At 33.8% G+C, this 23945-nt stretch overlaps 1 long non-coding RNA gene and 1 pseudogene across 1 annotated transcript; one reads left to right on the forward strand and one right to left on the reverse strand.

Moving 5' to 3' along the window:
* The first annotated feature begins 10822 nt into the window (after positions 1-10822).
* Positions 10823-13507, forward strand: LOC140986577 (uncharacterized). Its single transcript, XR_012176950.1, has 4 exons — positions 10823-10956; positions 11127-11188; positions 11752-12494; positions 12978-13507. It is a non-coding gene; the product is annotated as an uncharacterized lncRNA (long non-coding RNA).
* Positions 13508-15769: 2262 nt separating this feature from the next.
* Positions 15770-17792, reverse strand: LOC140986643 (uncharacterized; annotated as a pseudogene).
* Positions 17793-23945: the final 6153 nt, after the last annotated feature.

Genomic DNA, 23945 nt, shown 5'->3' on the forward strand with positions numbered 1-23945 from the left:
GGGGTTTATTTGCATCAATTTCTAATAGTTTTCTTTATTTTGGCATTGCATTTGTTTTAGGAGACTAGAACTGACGGTCGAATTTAGAATTCACGTCGCTTGAATATTTAGAAGTTAGATTTTATCATTTTCACACAAATCGGTGTAACTTTGCACCTGGCACGCCCGCAAATCAAATATTGTGCAAACAGTTATGTTAGAAAATATATCTTAAAAAATGTCTGTTTTAATCATATATTTGCATCTTTTATAATTATTTTTTTGTACTATCAAACATTGTTCATGTACATGTGAATGTGGATGAACATACCTCTTGAGGGTATCTGTGTAAAACAGCGATGAAAGAACAAGCTAACTATATGCTGAAATTAGTAGGAAAAAATTGAAACATATTTCATTAAAATTTGAAGGGTTTTTGTACAAAACCAAGTGAGAAAATCATAGAAGATATGAGTTTAGTATTACAAATATATCGAAAATACTTGAATAGTACTGAAAATATATCGATAAATTCTTCAACTGATGTTTAAACTTACTCTAATGCTCTTACAATCCTGAATATAATCTTGACATGGTTGTTCCATGTTAATGAGTGCTATATTCATTGGAGTGATGCAGAATTTCCATGCTCAAAGCAATACTCTACTAGCTTCCATTGCGTTTGGATTATGTAACCGAGAAACCTCTCACACGATGCTGTATAAAATCGAATTTTCCTTCGCCAACAAAAATAAAATAATAAAATGATTTCCTTTGACTCCATAATGGAATCCAACATCCAAGAAAATCAAAACCGCAGCACATGAACTATAAAGAACAAATCAAACATTGAACAAGAAATTCTATCTTGGCCACAACAACAAAAAAAGGTTGGAACAAAATCTTCTATATAAAAATTATAAAGTGGTCTTCCCCTGCGCGCAAAACGAATAATAATCCTTACACCAACTGAACAAAATTGTCTAAATAAACTCGGCATAGGTGTATATAAAAAAACACATGGAACAGAGAATTAGAAGCACCATCTTAATTTATTTTAAATCAACACCACAACGACACTTCCAAAAAATAGGTCCATGATCACTTAGAACACGATCCGTGATCATGAACATACTAAGTTGGGCCGCCATGAATCCATACTCCTTAGAAAACGAAGAGAAACTGGCCATGGATTATGTAACGCATAAGACTTGGATGATGGAAACGAAGCATTTACACCCAAATAGGTACACTTTGTACTGTCACAAGTATTGGAAAATAAAATTGAGGAATGACTCACAACTATAACTTTTGGCATGGTAGTAAGCGTTTGATCTAACAATCAGTGGCGGAACCAGGATTTAAAATCTACCCGGGCTAAATTTTTTTAACGAAAAACAAAATAATCCATAACAATTAAAATAATATTCTAAGGAACCTGCCATGAATTAATCAACAAACATCACAATAATGGATATATGGAATCTCTCTCGTTCGAAAAACAAAAAAGAATCAAATATGTACTCAGAACAAAGCAAGAAGCAAGGTTATCTTGAGTACTCACGACGGTGGTCGTCGGTCGGAATTCCGAGATAAGGTGGGCCGGCGGGCAGCTCACGGCTGATGCTGGGAGAGGAGATGAGCGACACGATGGTTGGGACTTGGGAGGAGGGTTTGACAAATTTTTTTTTTTAAAGCTGCGTGTCTTCAATTTTTTTTTTTTTTCATTTGACAATATCAAACAATATGGATTTTGGGCCTGAGAAATCGTTTTTTAAGCCCATTTTGATAACCATTTATTAGTTATAATTTGGACCACTGGGATGGACCAAAAACTAATATATACTAACTAGACTGGACAAAAACTAATACATACTAATTAAAAAACAATTGGGCCGCCCGGGCTACAGCCCAGGTGGCCACAAGTCTCCCTCTGCCCCTGCTAACAATTGATATCATCAAACTATATATAGAACATCTTCATTTTTCTATCAACCGTCTTCAATACTTTAGTTAGTTTTAATACAACATATGTCTCCTGAAGAATAAAGGAGGAGCTGTTGGAAGAGTTGGCTACCTTGGAGAGTCAAATGCTAGATCTAGCTGAGATAGAGGTTATCTAGTTAGCTCTCGGTCGAAGAGATTTTATCGACTTATAGTTGATAGAAATTTTTTTGTGTTTGATCGTTCTTCGAAAAGAATAAAATTATTGTTGGAACATTTCATGTTCACAATCTTGATTTTGATGTTAACAAAACTTGTTATTGTATTTCTAACATATTTACTCATGTGTGAAGTTGCAAACACAAGAAGCAAACTGAAACTGAATTTAGCCAAACTGAATTTCTGACGAGCTTCGGTGTTTTGATGATATCTCCCAGCTGGATGATTCAAATGACAATCCGCCAACTGAACTAATCAGAAAACTCAATTTGAAACAAGTCGTATTCCATGTCAGTTGGGCAAAATCGGATGTTATCTAGGTCAAACTGATCGTAACCGATCGCACAAAGACAACAATCAGTTTGGTTTGAGTGGCTGCGGTATTCTGGTTATATCTCTCAGCTCGGTTATCAAAATTAAACAATTCAGTATGCGTTGAAAAGATAAGATGATGATATACAAATAATCTTCGGAAGTAAAAGTCTGAATCGAAGCTTAAGATGCTGATAAATGGCGATGAAGCTACTGGTTCTGCACAAACTGAAATCAGCTAGGCTGATTTCAGCACACCAGCTGAAACTGAACTGAACCATCAGCTGACCAACTGAACTGAACTGAACTGAACCAGCTGGTGACAAGCTGAACTGAACTAAACTGAACTAGTTGCTGACCAGCTGAACAGAACGACCAGTTGAAGTGAACGACCAGCTGAGTTGACCAGTCGGGAAAATGTCTAGCAAGATGAATTTGACCGTTGCAATTTCAGAAACAGTACAGAAACTTTTCAAACGGTCATATTCTTGTGTCTAACGTATATATCATGGTTGAGGCTTATAAATACAATATCTTGAAGATCAAACAAGAGCTTTTGGGGAGGATTCAAAGCATGAGCAGTTGGCATGAAGAAATCAGCTAATTGAGAGCACAAGCCCTTGTGTGAGGATACATTTGAGATGTACACTATAACTGATAAATTCCTCACACAAAATCTCTCACACATATACAAGAGAGTTAAACTTCAAAGATTAGTTGAGTGAGTTTCGCACAAAGACAATGAACTTGTGTATGTAGTCTTTGCATATGAGACATTAAACAATATGTTGATTGTGAGGTGTTGCCTACAATCTTGAGAGCTAGGAGTTCAGTTAGGCAGTAGTGTAAGTCCTAAGCTGAGTGGGTTTATACAAAGAGTTGTATAAATCAAAGTCTTCTAGTGAATCCTTCCAAGGGAAAGAAGGGGTGACGTAGGAGCATTTGAAGTCTTCGAACATCCATAAACAAATTCATGTCTATTTGTTTATTGCATTTACTTATCATTTTCATAGTTTTAAAGATATATTGTTGAAGCATTTTATGTGTTCTTCAAATACCAAAATATTGCATACAAAGTGTTTGATAAAATACTTCAACTAAAATATTTTTACTCATTCAACTTGCATATATTTTAAATGCTTTACAAAATATTTAATCGGTTTCTACGAAGGATTATTTCGAGTGTTTTCCGCTTGATTTCATATCAAACTCGATTTAATTCATCGGTGTTCAATATTTCAAGAACCGTGCTATTATAGCTCAATGATTTTCCCCTAAATCGGTCCTAATAAGTGGTATCAGAGCAGGTTTTTCTTGAAAGAACATTGAAACTGATTTTGATGTTTAAAATTCTAAAATTTCAGATTCGTGCAGCTTTCAGCGACTGTAGGAAAAATGACATATCTCATTGCTCAAGTGTCCAAATGACGAACCGTTTTTTGCGTTGCAAACTAGACTCAGAGAGGTTTACAGCGTTATAAAATTTGCAATCTATTTATGCTCGAGAAAAAGCAGTTTATTCGTTGAAGGCAGAGCATATGTGCTGCAGAAGAAAATGAGCCATGGAGAAAATTGATTAGTCACTACTCTAGTTTTATAAATTTCAAACTTTCACAACTATAGGGGGAGAACTCATTATAATGGAGATATTATTTTTAAATATTGAGGGGGAGAAAATTTTGTGCTCAAAATGTTTTAAAAATGTGACTTTTTGATTCACACAAAAAGGAGGATAAATATGTTAGTTGAATTGATTGTTTATCCAAGTTTTGTGATCATAAAAAAGGAGGAGATTGTTGGAATATTTCATGTTCGCAATTTTGATTTTGATGTTAACAAAACTTATTACAGTATTTCTAACTTATTTACTCATATGTGAAATTGCAAACACAAGAAGCAAATCGAAACTGAATTTAGCCAAATTGAATTTCTGGCGAGTTTTGGTGTTTTGATGATATCTCCCAGTTGGATAATTCAAATGACAATCTGCCAACTAAACTAATCATAACCTCAATTTGGAACAAGTCGTATTTCACGTCAGTTAGGCAAAATCGGATGTTATCTAGGTCAAACTGATCGTAACTCATTGTAACTGATCGCACAAAGACAACAATCAGTTTGGTTTGAGCGGTTGCGGTATTCTGGTCATATCTCTCAGCTCGGTTATCGAAATGAAATGATTCAGTAGCGTTGAAAAGATAAGACGATGATATACAAATTATCTTCAGAAGTCAAAGTCTGAATTGAAGCTTAAATGCTGATAAATGGCGATGAAACTACTGGTTCTGCATAAACTGAAATCAGGTTGAAACTGAACTGAACCAGCAGCTGACCAGCTGAACTGAACTGAACCTGCTGCTGACCAACTGAACTGAACTGAACCAGTTGCTGACCAACTGAACTAAACGACCAGTTGAACTGAACAACCAGCTGAGTTGACCAATCGGGAAAATGTCCAGCAAGGCAAATTTGATCGTTGCAATTTCAGAAACAGTACAGAAATTTTTCAAATGGTCATATTCTTGTGTCTAACGTATATATCATTGTTGGGGCTTATAAATACAACATCTTGAAGATCAAACAAGAGCTTTTGAGGAGGATTCAAAGCATGGGCAGTTAGCATGAAGAAATCAGCTAGTTGAGAGCACAAGACCATGTGTGAGGATACATTTGAGATGTATACTGTAACTGATAAATTCCTCACACACAATCACTCACACATATACAAGAGAGTTGAACTTCGAAGATTAGTTGAGTGAGTCTCGCACAAAGACAATAAACTTGTGTATGTAGTTTTTGCATATGAGACATTAAACAATATACTGATTGTAAGGTGCTGCCTACAATCTTGAGAGCTAGGAGTTCAGTTAAGCTGTAGTGTAAGTCCTAAGTTGAGTGTGTTTGTACAAAGAGTTGTATAAATTAAAGTCTTCTAGTGAATCCTTCCCAAGGGGAAGAAGGGGTGACGTAGGAGAATTTGAAGTCTCCGAACATCCATAAACAAATTCATGTCTATTTTTTTTATTGCTTTTACTTATCATTTTCATAGTTTTAAAGATGTATTGTTGAAGCATTTTATGTGTTCTTCAAATACAAAATATTGCATACAAAGTGTTTGATAAAATGATTCAACTAAAATATTTTTACTCATTTAATTTGCATATATTTTATATGTTTTACAAAATATCTAATCAGTTTCTACGAAAGATTATTTCGAGTGTTTTCCGCTTGATTTCATATCAAACTCGATTTAATTCATCGGTATTCAATATTTCAAGAACCGAACTATTGTAGTTCAACGATTTTCCCATAAATCTGTCCTAACAATTATAATCCACAAAATCATACAGCACTCGATGACGCTGCAATAATATCTCATTCGGAATTTAACATTCTCTCTACTGCCTCTAAAGTTCGTTCCATAAGGAAAAAATTTCAAATGCTCGAACTACCATTGCCCAAAAGTTTCGAGGTATATGTTGAGACGGAACATGCCATGATTGCAGAAATAGGGATGGAAGAGGAATCTTAAGAAGGAGTTAACACAATGAATCAAGATCCTGGTTTCTTCCAAAACAAGAAATCGGATTGTGGTCCTTCGACCACCGATTTCATGGTTGGTTCTACTTCTGACCAAACCACTGACACCAACTCAACCAGTTGACATTGATGTTCGAAATGATGCCTCCCCCATTATCCCCACTTGTGAAGGTGCGACTAGGGCTGATCATATGAGCTAGAACAATTCTAAAACATTGGTTATTTTTATATAAGTAATAGATGTTCATGTATCATACATTGCTCACAGGCTCATTCTTCGCCAGAGACAGTTAAAGAGAACGACATGAATTTATATTTACATATATTATGAGGAGAATGCCATGAATTTATACTTAAATGTATATTTATGTAAATATTATTTAACTTAACGAAGAGAATGATATTAATTTATATTTGTATTATATTTATATACATTTAGATTCATAAATTCTTGAATTAATTAAAAATCATTAATTATTAAAATAAATAAATAAAAGATTTAAAAAGCAATTCATAATTCTTTTTTTTTTTATTACAACACACGCGGGGAGGGAGGACCGAACTCGGGGAACCGGATAATCCGGCAGAGTGTGAGACCACCGAGCTACAAGCCCGGTCTCAAGCAATTCATAATCTAAACATTGATTCATTTATATACGTAATAATAACAATAGATTTTAGTGGAAGATGTAGATAACTTAACTTCGTATATTAGGCATCTCCAATGTATTATTATCTTGGAATTGACGATTCCTTGAATCCGTTTTACGAACTAGCTGAAATACTCGTCTACGATTACATGAATCCATTTACGAACCTGCAGAGTATTCATGATAATCACAATTTTTGACTACATCAATCTGATTTGTCTAATGATAAAAAGATCAAAGGAAAAATCATAATAATCATCGTTATTTTTTTTAAACTTGAAAATGACATAATCATCGTAAGGAAGTTCAAAGCAATGACACTATCACACTTTGATAACAATTTATGCCAAATTGACATTTAATAAACATGTTCATGACTCAATCAACGACAAAAAAATAAATAAATAATTTAGAAACGTCACTGAATGATTTATTTAATTATGAATAACATGTCATATATAAAAAATATTAGAAACGTCACTGAATTATTTATTTAATTATGAATAACATGTCATATATAGCTCCTAATATAATAATAAGTCACAGTGGAATAATACACAAGATCCAAAAAATATCCCCTTTCCCAATTTTGTGAACCAAATTCATAACTTTTGGGGTCACAAGTCATCATTTAATATGCAATGCCAAAACCAATCATACCTGTAATTCGAATTATTTATTCAAGAAAATATATATTAAAGGTGCATGGGAAATTAAAAATTATTGAGTTGTTGACATGACGTATTTTTACGATTCAACCCCCACCCCTAGAAGGATATTCCGCTGTTGCATTTGGGATATTCTTCCAGTATAGTCAAAAATTTTGTTTATTTATTTATTTATTTATTATCAGTTCTTACCGATTAAGTAATTCTCAAGATAGATTTAACGATCATTATTAAATTTTAACCTTGTTTATTTGGGATTATGAATATCAATAAAGTATGGTACTGTCGCATGTCATGAATCGATGTATTAATGTGATAAGATCCAATATGTTTAGAAGCATAACACAAGAAAATGTTGTTCCATACACTTTACACATCTGTTTTGGATGGAATAGACCACAAACATCTAACTGTTGTTTTTTTTTTTTTTGGAAAATATAAACTTCGAGTGAAGTTAGATGTTTGGTATATATATAAAAGCTTGGTCATATATTTTTTTGACTTATGACTTTCTTTTAGGTCATATATATTTTTTTGACTTATGACTTTCTTTTAGGTTTTTTTTTTTTGCAAATTAATATTCAAACGTTTAATTAAAGAAAAGATCAAATTAACATTAAAAATAAGCATTAGTATTCATCAAAATTCTTGTTAAGAGGCTAAATTTTTAATTTTCCTGTTAATCTAAAATAAAAATATGTGATCTAACCGATAATATGGGTGCAATCGAGTCGAGCCCAAATATCGCACTATTCGAAATTGACTTGAAAAAAATTTGAAATACTCTAGCTCGATCTCGACTCGATTCTGGTATTTATTTTTGAGCTCGATCTCGACTCGATAACGTATCGAGTTACTCGAACTCAAAAAACTAGATTTCAATTTTTTTAAAATTTAAATAAAAAAAACTAATATATATATTGTCGAGTAGCTCGTGAGTTACTCGATTAGACTCACTAACTTCTCATGAGCTACTCGAGCTCGAATCGATTACGAGTTCAACTAGCTCGAACTCGACTTGAGCTCGGTCAAACCGAGCTCGAGTCTAGCAACTCGTAAGTTGCTACGAGTTGCTAGACTCGTTTGCAGCCTTTGTTAGGATCTGTAATATGTTTAGAAGGGATATGAGTAAACATTTTTAAAAGTTCTCTAAAACATTGAAAAAATAATATGACCGGTCTCGATAGTGTTAGCTATACAAGATCCGATTTTCTTAACATTTTAAAATACGGTCGGACCACAATTTTGTGCAAAAAACAGTCAGAAGGTTCTTGTGAAGATTATATACTCAAATATAGTGGATTAATAAGATAAATAACTGCGAAAAGAAAATGACATAAGTATTTTTATGAATGTTTGGAGACTTGATCTCTTACGTCACTCCTTCTTCTACTTAGGAAAGATTTCATTAGAAGATTACACTTTATAACAACCCACTTTAATATTAGGACTTATCAACTATATAATTTGAAACTACTAGTATTCTCACAAACAGATGAGACACACAATCTAACAACTAATACAACACTTAATGAAGTAAAGTGATGAATCCTTCGATTCAAGCTGTCGGAAAACTCCTCAAACGATTTTGGCAAGAAAAGGTCGAGTGATTTGACAGAAGCTCTTGATAATCCTTGAACATATGATGAATATTTTTTGATGAGTGGGCTGTTGAGCAGTATATATTTGTGAAGATTAAGAGCGCTCAGAAATCTTTTCAGAGAATGCTTCAAGTGTGTAAAATCTCGTAGTTATTCTTTTTCTCTCCTCTTGACATTCTCTATTTATAGTACTTCTTGCATTTTTTTGTTCAACGTTTGACTGTAGCTCAATAAATGAGCATTAATGCAATAGTACTGATGTCTCAATCTTTTCTTGATTTATTATATACTTTAATTAATGATTAATTTGACATTTAAAAAATCTTATAGGAAATGACTAATGACAACAACAAAGTAACTAGCTCTGCACGTAGAGTTTTAAGAAAAACAGTTCGATTCACTGATATCTTGTTTTGTCGTGCATGATAAGTCTATCAATTTTTCTGATAACGTAGGTGAGATCCTTGTAGAATGTGTGATTTTTATCTGAAGATAACTTTGCTCGGCTATTTAATATTGTTCTTGGATAGAAATAATGGTCGAGTAGTCCATGTGCAACAAACTGGTGCGCAAGAGCGGTCGAGTAAATCAAATATGTTGATGATGAAATGATTGAATAGCTTAGCATTACATGACCGATTAAATGGATTCTTCTGAATTGGTCAAGTACGTATAATACTGAGCAAACGACATTTAGGTTTAATACAATATTATATGTTATCACTAAAGCTAAATGATCTAAAAATTTATCCCTTTTTGTGATGACAAAACATAAGCCCTAGAAATAATACACGATGAAAGAAAAATTAATTTTATTGAGATAATGAATTTCATTGTTACAAAGAATAAGAAAACAATAAAAACCTATTGCAACTACATGCAAAAAAAAAATAATCTTCCTCCAAAACCAGGAGCTTCCACCACCTCCGGATCCACTACCTCTCTTATGATAATCTCTCTTTTTCTTCTCCTCTTCAACTGCTGCTCATCTTCTAGCTTCATCAACCTTCTTTGGCTCAAGCTGAGAGAGAAATGTTGCATACCAAAACTTATCAATCATTCGTTTCCTAGTTCTAAGAGGAGTAGACGGGTTACTAATGACTAAATTGGGTGGATAATATATATTCCACCGGTAGTTTGGTCCAAGATGATGTGTATCTTGTTGATCTTGTTGATGTTGATAATTTTCTTCAATGATGATGTCTTTTTCTCATCTTCCTGGATCACTCTCTACGACCGGTTCCATGAGCTTTGCATATAGTCCGGTCGGATTGTTCTCTATGATCATTGGACCGGTAGGAACATCTTCATTGTGCCTCCTTAACTCAATCTCATTATCACTCTCATAGATGAGATTTTGTTTTCCAATTTTTGACTCAGCTCATTGATATTCACATGTTCTTGAGTTACACATACAGTAGATTCATCAAAGATAATATAAATTGTTTCTTCAACTGTCTGAGACTTGTTGATAAAGACTCTGTAAGCTTTGATAACTGATGAGTAACCGATAAATATTCCTTAATTAGCTTTAGCATCGAAGGTAGTTAAATGAGTTTTGTGATTGTTGTGAATGAAACACTTGCAACCAAAAATTTTGAAATATGAGATATCATGTTTCATGCCATTTCAGATCTCATAAGGAGTTTTATTATGGCTCCGTTTGGTATGTGTGATGGGATAGGTAAATGATTAATAATTTGATTGATATGTAGTTGATAAGGAATGATGTGTAATATTGTGTGATTAATTATTTGGTGTGTGGTAGAATCTTCAATAGTTGGATAATTTTTTGTTTGACAAAAATGCCCTCACAACCTCAAACTAAATCCCACAATACCTTTCGATATTCAAGTATCCCACAATCGAATTTGACCACATTAAATACCCTATTCTTTTGGACAGAGGGTAAAAAATATCTTCTTCAAAGTCTTCCCTTGAAGATGAGGTCGAAGGCGATTTTTCTTCTTGTACAGGGCTTCAAACGAAATCAAGGGTGAAAGCACGAATCACTATTCAACGCCGAGTTGCGATTCTGCTAGGGTATGAGTATTTTCATATATGTAATTACTGCATATTTGTTTCCTTACGTTTTACACTGACCACAAAACTTTATAGATCTGAAGATGACCGGTTGCCATCTGTGGGAGATGTATGGTTGTTGTAAGTCTTTTTTTTTTGTTACAAACTTCTCATTTAATATTTTTGAACAGCAAGAAAATTATAAATCTGTTGGAAGCTGTTGTCCAAAGCCAGTTGAAGAAAAAATTGGAAGGTAGGATTAAGTTTTTCTGAGTAAGCTCTGATCTGCATAATTTTCCCTATTTCGAATTTGGTACACAATTTTATAGAAATTCAAATAAATAGCATTGTGGTTGACTATAATCTCCTTCCAGGTTGATACAATTATTTAATTTGACTGGAGAGAAGTGGATGTTGTTACTTTTTTTTCTCTGGCAAGCATTTTCTTGCAGTAATAATATTAAGTATTATTATTCGTGTAAGAAATTTTGTTAGTCAGATGTCGTCTGCATAAGGGTTGTCGGTGAACTTTTCTTATAATACTATGTCAAAAAATTAATCTGAAACAATAATAATTGTTTTATGTATATGCATTTTGATTTTGATATTTAAGCAGTAGCTAAATGTGGTTGGAGAAGTTTGCTTGACATAATTAATTTTTCACGTGCAAAGTTTTCTTTAAGATAATATAAATTGTTATAAGATGATTATCGTGTATCGATGTTTGTGATATTGCTGTAACACAACAATTGAACTACTCGGTTTGTAATATATGGGTACTTTCAATATCAAACACCATTCTTTGTTGTTGCATAGGTATCATGGAATTGAAGACGCCACCACAATGTGAGTGTGGGAACGGGGCCATGGTTTTAAGGACAGCTGGTAATTACTCAACCCTGGTCAACAATATTACATATGTCCCGTGGGACTAAAACATCGGAAGAGATTTTTCTGGTACAATGACTACCATGGCAGAACTGCAACATCGACCGCTGAACAATCGTTTAACAACGAAAGCAACTCAAATGCTTTTGAAGATCATTCATGTTATAGTAGTAATAGAAGGTGTTGTATGCACAACACAATGAATTCATCCTCGAGCCCATATGATTCTCCTTCAAACCAAGGTCATCCGTATTCTACGAATAAAATTGACGAAACAGTATGTTCCAGGTCCTCTGCAACAGAAGGTTTACCCAGTGAGACCATGAAGAGCCCATCTTATGGACGTGAACAAGCTTGTTGCTGTTTTGGATTCCTTTGCGCGTTGATCTGTGTCCTTTTTCTGCTCATCATAACCCTTGTCATTAGAATGTGATATATGTTGTCTACATATGCTTATAAAAATGAAACATTGCATCGTTGAACCCCATTTACCATGTATTTTCCGTAAGTTCCTTATTAATGAATTGTGTGCAAGTGTTTTATTCAATCTGTTACTGAGTGTTCATTAAATTTGTGTGATTCATGCATTCATCCAACTTATATGATTATGAAACTAACATCAAATAATAGTGAAGCAATGTCTATATGTACAGGAGTCAAGCAACGGTAAGGTATGTTTCTCAATAATTCAATATTGTATTACTTTATAGTTTCTTTTCATTTGCAGTGCATAAGAATAAAACTAACGGTAAATAATAGTGCCACAATGTTTATATTTCTTGCTGTTGTATTAAAAAAACTAATACACTGAATTTCAAACTATTACTTAAAGTTTCACCAAGGTGGTACACGCTGTGCAAAGTTTTCTGCTAGTATAATTTTCTTACTAGTTCGAAAACATGTTTTTCCTTTTGTTTTTTATTTTTTTTGTTTTGCCCTCATGACTTTTCTTAATTTGAGTAGGTGTTGACCTATATTGGTATATCACATCATTGTGATACATTTCCCATTTGCACTGACCTGCATTTATAGTTGGGTTGGTAAACATATTTAATGGTTACTTAACTTTTCCAATCCTTAAATACCATGTTGCTTTTCTTTTTACGGTGCAAATCCAGTGAGTTTTCTTAGTTATTGAAAGTTATTGTCAATAGGCACAAAATGTCAGTGACATACAACGCAGCTTCCGATGAAAGTGTAACAACGAAGTACAGAGTCGAAGTTGTTACCCTCTCAGATGAGAAGAAAAAAGAGATAGTCCTTTCAGACCAGAAGAAGACACAATCTGCTGCAAACAAAAGTCCAACTGTTCAGTTTATGCCCACGAAACAGAAGGACAATACACATTGCAAGTGGATGGATGACTACAATAATGCTATGAAGCTGCCTATCAACACCTCCAGAAAACGTTGCGTCAATAATCCCGCAGCTAACTCTTCAAAGCGGATTGTGATCAGGAATGAGACAACTCCGTATATAGTACTTGATAGCTCCGACGACGAGAAAGATGCACAATGAGACTATCTACAGATCTCATATGTGTACTTTGTTTTATTGGATGTGTTGTTTGCTGCAGTTTGCTTTCGAAGTTGCTTTTGTTGTTTGTCTTCTACCCTTTTGCTACATATATGTACTGGTGTCCTAAGGTTTATTCGGTGTAATGTACTAGTGTTGGTTTCCCAGTGGTGAAGTCTTTTGGGTATATGAACAGAAATGCAACATGACACTGAGTTTAGTTTATTGTAATGTGTTTTGGTGTTGGTGTCATGATATGTACTGCAAAATGTATCGTAGTTCTATGTAATATTGTCTTTGCTTGTATAAATAGCTGTTCCCAACAAATTCAATCCTTACTTTATTAAGCATATGAAGTCGAGCATTATTTCGCTAGTTTATATTAATTGACAATATGTTTGAACTTGTTAATTTTATTTGTAAGTGGATATTTAATCATCTAATTTTCAATTTACGAGCCAATTCGTTTGTTTGCTTTGTAACTATGCATTTATGATTGATGGTAATAGTGTATATGTGTTTTTTGTACAGCTATTGTAATCGCACAAGAAAAATCTACACATAATACTTGTTGATCTAATATACTTTGATATGCAGGCCTACTGATTTATGTGATATATATAAGTCTCCCAATAGAATCCCGAACAAAGAAAAATATGAGTTTTAGGACAACGAACTTGAGACATGTAATGAAACACTGACGGAAAGAATAGACTCTAATCCTTGGATTAAAGTCACATGCACACGGGTCAAAATGAATTCTAAATGTAATCATACCAAAAATACATACCGGTTTGCAACCAAGGGACCAATATTTTTGTCCCAATTTGAAGTAGGTTTAGCATATGTGCAATTAGAATGGAAAGATAGTAAAAAAAAAACGTAATAGAAGATAATCAAAATCCATTAACATGTCACAGATAGTGTACGTACACATATAACCCACTTTCAACACAACTTCTACCAACATCGAGGTACGATCATAACTAACCAAACACACTTAACATGTACATAAGTTAGACATCGAATTCATACCAAATGAGCAAACACAGCCTAGTCGTATTCCAGTAGGTACCAAAATGTTATTCCATCAAAAATTTCAGAACACATACCACCAAGACTTATGGATTCAACAGCCTTTGGCTTAAGCTAAGCCTACCGTCATGATCGAGCTTCAAGAACAGACTTATTTTGTTCGGGTTATCCACCAACATCTCCGCAACACGGACTTTCTCATCAGAACTTAACTCCGTAATGGCTTGTAATGTGGCCAGCACGCTGTCCATAGCATTTGTTATCTATGATTCAGCTAACTTCTTCTCAGCAGCCATTTCTTTTATGAGGTTTGACATTGTCTCTTTCGTGATATCTGCTAAGTTATTGATTGCAACAACAATTTTATCGTCACCTTCATTTATTTTTTTTTCGTTTCTTTGACTTCACCTTGGTACCTACACTTGGGTTGGACGGTGACGAATGATTTACAGACATTGATTCTCCATCTCCTTCCATGGGGCGATATATATCCTCCATGTGAACTTGGACATCATTAGGTACTTGTTCTGTCAAATTTAACACATCATGTATAGCAGCTAAAAAACTCTCTGCTCGGCTACCCGTTGCCCTATCATTACCAAAAATTTCACACCAGTCTTCGTAGTATGGCCACCGCTTGTAGCGCATAACACGTACATTGTTGTCCACCTACAACATGTTTTGCAATGACATCACATAATTTACAATAAAACAAATGTAAACAATTTGATGGGAACAAACTACCTTCAATTGTGCTTCCCATGCCTCATTTGTAGCATCAAGCATCATTTCAGTCTGATTCCACCCAATTCCACTTTTGGCTAACATAGATGACAAAGAACTGTAGTTTTTCTTCCACACGTGGATTTTGGAAGTTATATGTGGATGGCCACGTATATCAGTATCCGAAAACGCACTTTTCATGGCGGATTCCAATAAAGATAAGTAGCCGTTACGAAATCCATTTTCACTTTTATATCCTTTGCTTATTACATCTTTCAAAGCTACAATTAGCACCTCTTCCTCAGGTGTTGTCCAACAACGACACGACTTATCCGTCTTTTTACCTTGGCAATTAATGCTCTCGGTTGTTGCTAAGCTGTCCATTGCTTCAGGTATTCACTTGATGTATTCCTGGGAAACATAAAATCAACATGTGTTATAGAAAAAAAATACTGTAGGGTATACAGAAAAACACAACTTAACAACAAATTCGTTAAAAAAATATCACCAATTTCATAGAAAATAAATTCTACATAAAATATTACAGCATCCACGGTTGCAAACATACGCGAACACCATCGGTATATGAATTGAAAACGAAAGTAAGTTTACAAACACAATACAAAAACAAAAACAACAACACAATACAAAAACAAAAACAACAACACAATACAAAAACAAAAACAACTTTGTATTAGTTGTGGTACATCGACATCGCAAAGTTATCTCTCCACATATCTCACGCAGTAGAGGAATTGAAATTGTCAACGAAATAATCATCTGTTTCGGAATGTGGGTTTAGTGTGTCATCTTCCATGTCCTCGACAAGACTGTCCGGCATCTGAGATCGGATGAAATTGTGTAACAAAATGCAAGCCATAATGATTCTATTTTGAGTTTTCAATGGGTAGAAAGAAGGACTTCGCATGATAGCCCATCTTTTTTTAAGCAAACCAAAAGCTCTTTCTATCACGTTTCTCGCTTCGCTGTGTCTCCAATTGAAGAGCTCTTTAAAATTCTGTGGGACACATGTGCGATTGCCCCAAGCATCCCTATGGTATGGTACTCGTCTATATGGAGTCAAAAATCCATGTACGTTTGCGTATCCATTATCACACAAGTAATAACAACCTACAATTAAAGTCATACATTTTTTTAATAAGTAATATTGATTTACATTCATGATAACATGAATACATCATAGTGAACTGATAGCACAATATTAAAACAAATATTTTAACCTCTTTGAACTTTCAGTCCATCTTCCCGAGTTAATGCATCACGAAGAACTCTTGCATCTGCGGCCGATCCTTCCCACCCACATAGTGCGTAAATGAAGTTCATATCTCGGTTGCACACACCCAAGACATTAACGGCAATGGTTCCTTTTCTAGTTCTATACTTTCCTTTTTCAGAAATTGGGACATGAACGTTTACGTAGGTACCATCCAATGCACCAACACACCCCTGAAAAATAAATTTTACGCATATAAATATTATATGTCATTCTCGGTATTGCACATCAGTATGCTTGACATATCCTTCTTCTCTTCTGACATTTCCAAAAAAAAATATATACTAGTTAAATATTACCTTGAACCACTTCCATGTGTCGTCGGTGCAGGTGTCATCGATTGCAGAAGGCTTCGCAAGCAGTATAGTATGTAACTTGAGGACAGAACCTAGAACTTCATGGAAATGAGCGCTGATTGTTTGACCGCTTCGTACATAATCATGACCAATTACTCAATTCTTCTTATGATGTGCCAAGATAGACAAAAACATAGCCACTTTTTCTTCAATCCTAACATATCTAGAATCTCCCAAACCACCGACATGAGTTAGCAAGTAACATAAATTGGCAAATGCATTTCTATTCATCCTCAAATTGACAACACATTGAACATCTCCAATCTCGATAATCCTACGCAAATGGTTTATTTGTGTAGTCATTCTTTGAGTCATGGTGTAGGAAGCTGATGTTCTACGTACTTGACTTCTGCGGCTTGCGAGTAATCTCGTACGATGTCGTATTAACAGACAAACCATAAAAAACGTACGAATCATCATGTGTTGCAGCAGCACAAACAGTATAGTGTAACTACGTCTACTGTCCATTCCCAAAATTACTTTGAAGCGAGTAAAGTTTAAAAAAATATCTTAATCTGCAACAAAATTTGTTAATAAAAATTTGAAATCTAGGACAACAGTATATCAGCATCGTAGGGATTACATAACCAAAAAATCCAAGTCACATAACAAGAAAAAAACATGAAGTTACTGAGATATTTAAAGGTTCATCAGCAAAGGCAGAAAATAAAATATTACATACATATGAGTTCAATAAATTAAGATAATCTAGTGTGAAGGTTGAAAGAAAATACACTGCTACTACCATGAAGTCACTGACCTCTCTTGCACTAGCAGATCTAACGAGATTCGTAAATCCCACAAAAGTTTGTGTCATACACATTATCGTATGTAAAATTCCTTTGAAGAACAAATTCCTAAAACATTCGGAATGGATTTCTTCATGGTAAGCATATAACAAACAACAATCTTTGAAATTTAATTTTCGAAATTTCACCTACGAAACAGGCGGATGAGTTTTCATATCTGTTCTTCGGTAATCTTTTTTCCCTTCATTCTTTCAATTTCGGATCTTCTATTTCATATGTGGGTGGCAGAGAAAATTTTCTGTCGGCAACGAGATTGGGAATCAGAAGCTAGGTTTAGAGGTTGTCAAATTTGGTTGATTTTATACAGGGACAATATCGTATTTTTCCAACTATTGTCATTTGTACTGAGGAGGGATTGATTTTATACTGGCCAAAGTGGTGGACCGATTTTCCCATACAAACAGTACAATAATCAATGACATTGTCAGTCAACCTCCTCTAAAATCGAGTCAAACACGGGGTTATCAATCTATCAACATTTAATCAAACCTACCAAACAAACCCTATGTATTTTATTAATCATATATTTGTTTTGAGTATAAAAGCTGCGTTGACTGATTCTTCCCAAAGCCTTTGATAAACATTTGAATCAGCAATCATTGTTTTAGCAGTCTCTTTTAAAGTATGTTTCCTTCTCTCAACAACACCATTCTGTTGAGGAAATCAGACAACTGAGAACTCATGTTTGATTCTCTGATCATCTAGATAAGATCCTAGGGCTTTGTTTGCAAAACTTTGTACATCTGTCACTCATTATCTTATCCATCACGGTAGATTTCTCATTTTGCAACCGTTTTAAAATTTTGATCAAATTTAAAATAGTTTGATATTTGGATGGTAGAAAGATTACTCAAGTGTATCGGAAGTAATCATCCACTATTATCAGAGCATACTTATTCCCCCTATACTCTTTACCATTATAGGACCAAATATATCTATATACAGTAAATCCAAGCATTTGGTGGAAGAGTTATACCTTCTCTTTTAAAATTAGAGCTTACTTTCTTGCCCAACTGACATGTAATGTAGATCTTATTTTTGATAAAAATGCATTTAAGAAAACCGATCACCAACTATTTTTTACTCATATTTTCAATAGATTTGAAATTAAGATGATTTAACTGCTTGTGCCACAACCAATTCTTGTCACTATTCTAAGCAACAAAACACGTATGGGAAGGAAGTTGATTATATTTCCAACTTATTCTATAGGTGTTTTGTTCTCTTACTCCGGTTAGCATGATATCATCATTGCTAGATTTCACAGTGCAAATGTGTTGGTGAAATTCAACTGAGTAACCATTGCCACACAATTGAATTATGCTAATTAAATTATAATACAAATTTTCAACTAGTAGGACACCTTTAATAATTACTCTACCATGGATAATCTTAACCTTACCAACAGTTCTACCATTTGAGTTATTACCAAATGTGATTCTTGATCCTTTGCATTCAATCACTTCTGATATAATCATCTTGTTTCTGGTCACGTACCTTGAACATCCAGTGCCTTGAGCATCCACTGTCAAGCTACCAGGTTGACTATTCGACTGTTTTTACCTTTTGTACATGTCAAAAACACAAAACATTTTTGGTACCCACATTTGATTGGATCCAGATCCAATTCATCCTTTCAGGGCCCACACTTGATTACCTTAATAGGTCTACCGGTGTGTGTGACCAGAAATTGAATCGGTCGATAGAGTTGTGTGCAGTGCTATGATGTGTTCTAGTTTAACCATATGTTGTTTAGGTCGTTTGTCTTTGCTATCCAGTATGTACCTTTTTAGAACTGTTCTGCAATTAAAGTATTGTCATGGTTCCCCTTTTAGACACTTTGTCTAGATTGAATCAGCTTCTTCCAAGATCGATTGGAACTCAACTGGTTAACATGTCCAGTTCTATTTGATGACTTTAAACATGTCTTTCAAAAATTAGTGTCATGAGGTTCAATGTATCTCAGTCCTCTATGCTTATATTTGTTAATGCACTTCTGGTCTGTTAGGATTTCGAGCTTATCATGTTCATATATCACATTTTACCGAACAAAGTTTATCATATTATATTTGTCTTTGTCCATATGCAATTGATTACTCATTTCAGTATGATTGCAATCAACATTGTCAATGCCTAGAATGGTTTTATCACCAGCTTGCTTTTACTTTTCAAGCATCTTACTTAATTAAACTGAAGATGGGTTCCACATGTTGATTACTTTAAGAAACTTTTGATTTTCATTCAAAGTGGCTTTGAACATTATTCTCTTGTTATTGTTCTCAGTGGCTAGCGAACTTTTTTTTACCTTTAAGCCGTCAAGTTCTTTTTGCTGTATGCAGATGCATGCACTTGACTTATCTTTCAAGCTTACTTTTTCTGCCTGCACTTCCTCAAATGATCGAGAGAGAATCATGTACTATTTTACCATATCATGAAGTGCAGTAACAAGGTCTTCTTGTGTAAATTCACTAGAATCGAAATCAAATACCTCATCATCATCTTCTTTTGGTTCCGAGTTTGCCACCAAGCACTTGACCAGCTCATCATCACTGTCACTTGAGTTGGCTTCCGATCTAGGAAACTCACTTTTCGAGTCTGCCCACTTGCTCTTGTTGTCCTCAGCAACTAGAACCTTCCGATCTTTCTTCGTCTTGAAGGATCTTTTCTCATCCTTCAACCGTCTTCTTTCGAATGGTTTCTTTTCATTCTTTTTGGGCCTATTATAGTCTGCAATAAAGTAGTCCTTCTTTCCACAGTAATAAAATGCTTTACCATCATCTGTCTAGTCCTTTTATAATAACGTTTAACAAATTTGATTGATTGTTGCGCATATATTTACTAAACTTCCTGACAAATAGAGGCATGGCCTCGTTGCTTAAATGATCAGTGGACTTCTTGCTTGAAGTTTCTTCGACCGGAAGATCAAAAATGGTCTCAACTAGAGCCTTTGTTGGTTGGGATGTAGATGGCTCTTCTTCAGTCCGAATTTTGAGTTCGAACTCGTAGGCTTTGATAATAGCAAAAAATTCATGCAGCTCTAACTTGTTTAGATCATTGGATTCCCTCATTTTTACCGTCTATACATTCCATTCTGAGGGCAGAGCTCGCATTACCATCAAGACAATTTCACGATTAGAATATCCTTTACCTAGATATGCAAGTTCAATAATGATACTGCTAAATCGTTCATCAAACTTTTTGAGAGATCGTCCAGGCATCATCTTGGTTCTAACGAACTTCTGAATGGCCACAGTTGACTTGTTCTCATTTGTCTGGTCGTTTCCCTCATAAAGTTGAGTAATATTTCCCCAGATTTCTTTAGTTGTAGAATAAGTTTTAATTTTACTGAACATATTCTTATCATGAGTTTTATAAATGATATATTTGGAAATATTGTCAAGACTGACTTTTTTATCCTCAGCTGTCCACTCAAACTAGTGCTTCTTTACTATCTATGGAGCACCATTAGATATTGCAATGACTGTATTTGTCTTTAGGATCTTCATTGGTCCATCAATGATGATATGCCACATGTCATAATCATGTACAAATAAGTGTGTTTGCATACACATTTTCCAGTGGTCATAATCATATTTAGAAAACATTTGAATATTATTTAAAGAAGTCATCGGAGTATATGTATATCAGAGGTCTAGAAAAACCCGCTCCGATATCACTTGTTAGGATATGTAATGTGTTTAGAGGGGGTAAATAAACACTTTAATAAAATTTTCTCTAAAAAATTGCCAAATAATACAATCGATCTCGATATTATTAATATAAAAGACCTGATTTTCTCAACACCTTAAGAAACAGTCATACCACAGATTTTTACGAAAAATTGTCCAAAGGTTCTTACGAAGATTATATACTCAAATATAACGGATTAATAAGATATATAATTGTGATAAGGAAATGACACAAGTATATTTATGAATGTTCGGAGACTCAATCTCCTACTCACCTCTTCTTCTACTTAGGAAGGATTTCACTTGAAGACATTGGTTTTACAACATTTATAATAATCCACTTTAATCTTAGGGCTTATCCACTACATAAATTGAAACTCCTAGTATTATGAAAAATGGTTTAGAGACGCAGTCTAACAACCAATACAACACTTAATGAAGTAAAGTGATGAATCCTTCAATTCAAACTATCGAAAAACTCCTCAAAATATCTTGGTAAGAAACGGACGAATGATTTGACAGAATCCCTTTATGATTCTTGAACATATGATGTGTGTTTTTTGATGAGTTGTCTGTTGAACAGTATATATTTTGTAAAATACCGGGAGCATCACCACCTCGAAAAATTATCAAGGATTTTTATTGGGAGCCCTCACTTCTTTCTTTTAAGTATCAGGGGATTCCACTCACATGACTCCATCTAGACCATAGCTCTAATAACACTTGTTGAAACATGGAAGTCACTATCTTCACAATGGTATGATATCGTGCACTTTGAGCTTAAGCTTTCGTGGCTTTGCTTTGGGACTTTACCCAAAAGGCCTAATATCAATAAAGATATCATTTCATCTTATTAACCAATGGTCTTCTTATTAATATTCCAATGTGAGATTTTGATTTCACTCCCAATAGTTTGTTATCACCAAAACTAAAAGATCTAACAGCCCTAGTCAATAACGATTCACACATAAGTCCAATGTTATGTCAAAACTCTGACTAAAATAATGGTTAAAATGGAAAAAAAAATGGTATGCTAGAGATTAAATTTTATGTGATCATATAATCAAAAATTTAAATAAATCAACTTAGAATGTAGCTTTGGAAATTTCCTTTTTAAAATATGCTGACTCGAAGAATTGCATGTAGTTATGGCAAGTAGAAACTCGTCCATCAATTTACTCGTTTGAAATACTAGATCTCTTGTGAAAAGGTACACGAATCTTTATCTGTGAGACGGGTCAACCCTATCGATATTCATAATAAAAAGTAATACTCTTAGCATAAAAAGTAATATTTTTTCATGGATGACCCAAATAAGAGATCTGTCTAACAAAATACGACCCGTGAGACCGTCTCTCATAAATTTTTATCGGTTTGAAATTATGTCAAAATAGGGAGAAAAATTTATATGAAATACTTCTATTTATTATTATTTTTATTATCAGACCTATTATAAATCTACTCAGCAATTTATAAATAGTTATTTTTTTTTTGTTCTTTTATCAATTAATAATTAGCTTGGAAGTATTCACCTATGACCTATCCATTAAAGATGGAGACAGTACTGCGCCAATAATAGAGGGTAGTAATATTAAATATTTTTCCTTCTAATTTCAATTTATTTATTTTATTAATCTTGTTAAAATTATAAAATAATTTTATAGTGGCTATAATTTCTTCTAAACAACACATATATATAAATTAGGATAAATTATATTTTCAATATTTCACTTCCCTGAAATTTTATTTGATAATAATGGATTTAATTTGACATGTATATAGTTTTATATCGATGAATCAAAATTAAAATACTTCTATTCATTCATCCATTTATTAATTTTAACTTTCTAATTTTTTCCATATTTATTGATAATAATCATGCGAGCTGTACTATTATTAAAATTATTAAAAATTATTATAAAACCGTCTCACATATCAATTTTGTCAGAAAAATATTCAACGGAATCGATTCATAAAAAAAAAAATTTTATGTAAAAAAATATTATTTTTATTTGTAAATATTTTTCAAGTCAACCAGTCTCGCTGATTTTTCTCATGTACTTACTTATTAAAATTAACATTGGTTACACCAAAATGTTTCTAATAACGAGAAAACCTATGCTAACCATATTTTTAATGTTTTAAATAATTTAATGAAATTTATTGATACTTTATTAAAAAAAAAAATAATAATTCCGTCGTATTTTGATGCAAGATAGATTCGTGTTTGTTTTTATTAATTTTATAATAAATTATTATTAAAAAAATATTTTTGACTTCTTTTTTAAAGGACACGTAACCTCCCCAAGTTAATAATTCATTTGCTACGCTGGCAGACATCCAGTGGTCTCACGTCTCACTCCTGCAAACTTTTTAAATAAACTATTTGGAAAGATAGAGCTGCCCACGGGCAGAGGGCAGGCTTCCCGGGCAGGGGGTGGGGATACAATCGGTGGCTAGCTTGGATGCTACATATGGGACATTACCTCACATGGTTTGGATGGATAAGATTCACACATATGTGATTTTAAAAAAATTAGTGGACTCTATATATGTGTGATTAAATTTAAACTCTTGATTCTATCATGGGATAATTTTTTAGAATCTGGGCCGCGAGTGTCAGTTGGTCCACCTGTAATGTGTTACTTCTTGTTTGGTTTCTAATTTTAAGTGGGGTCCATTTGCATAAAATTATGGGAAT

This window comes from Primulina huaijiensis, chromosome 10 (genome assembly GCF_012295235.1).
Source record: "Primulina huaijiensis isolate GDHJ02 chromosome 10, ASM1229523v2, whole genome shotgun sequence".
NCBI classification, from domain to species: Eukaryota; Viridiplantae; Streptophyta; class Magnoliopsida; order Lamiales; family Gesneriaceae; genus Primulina; species Primulina huaijiensis.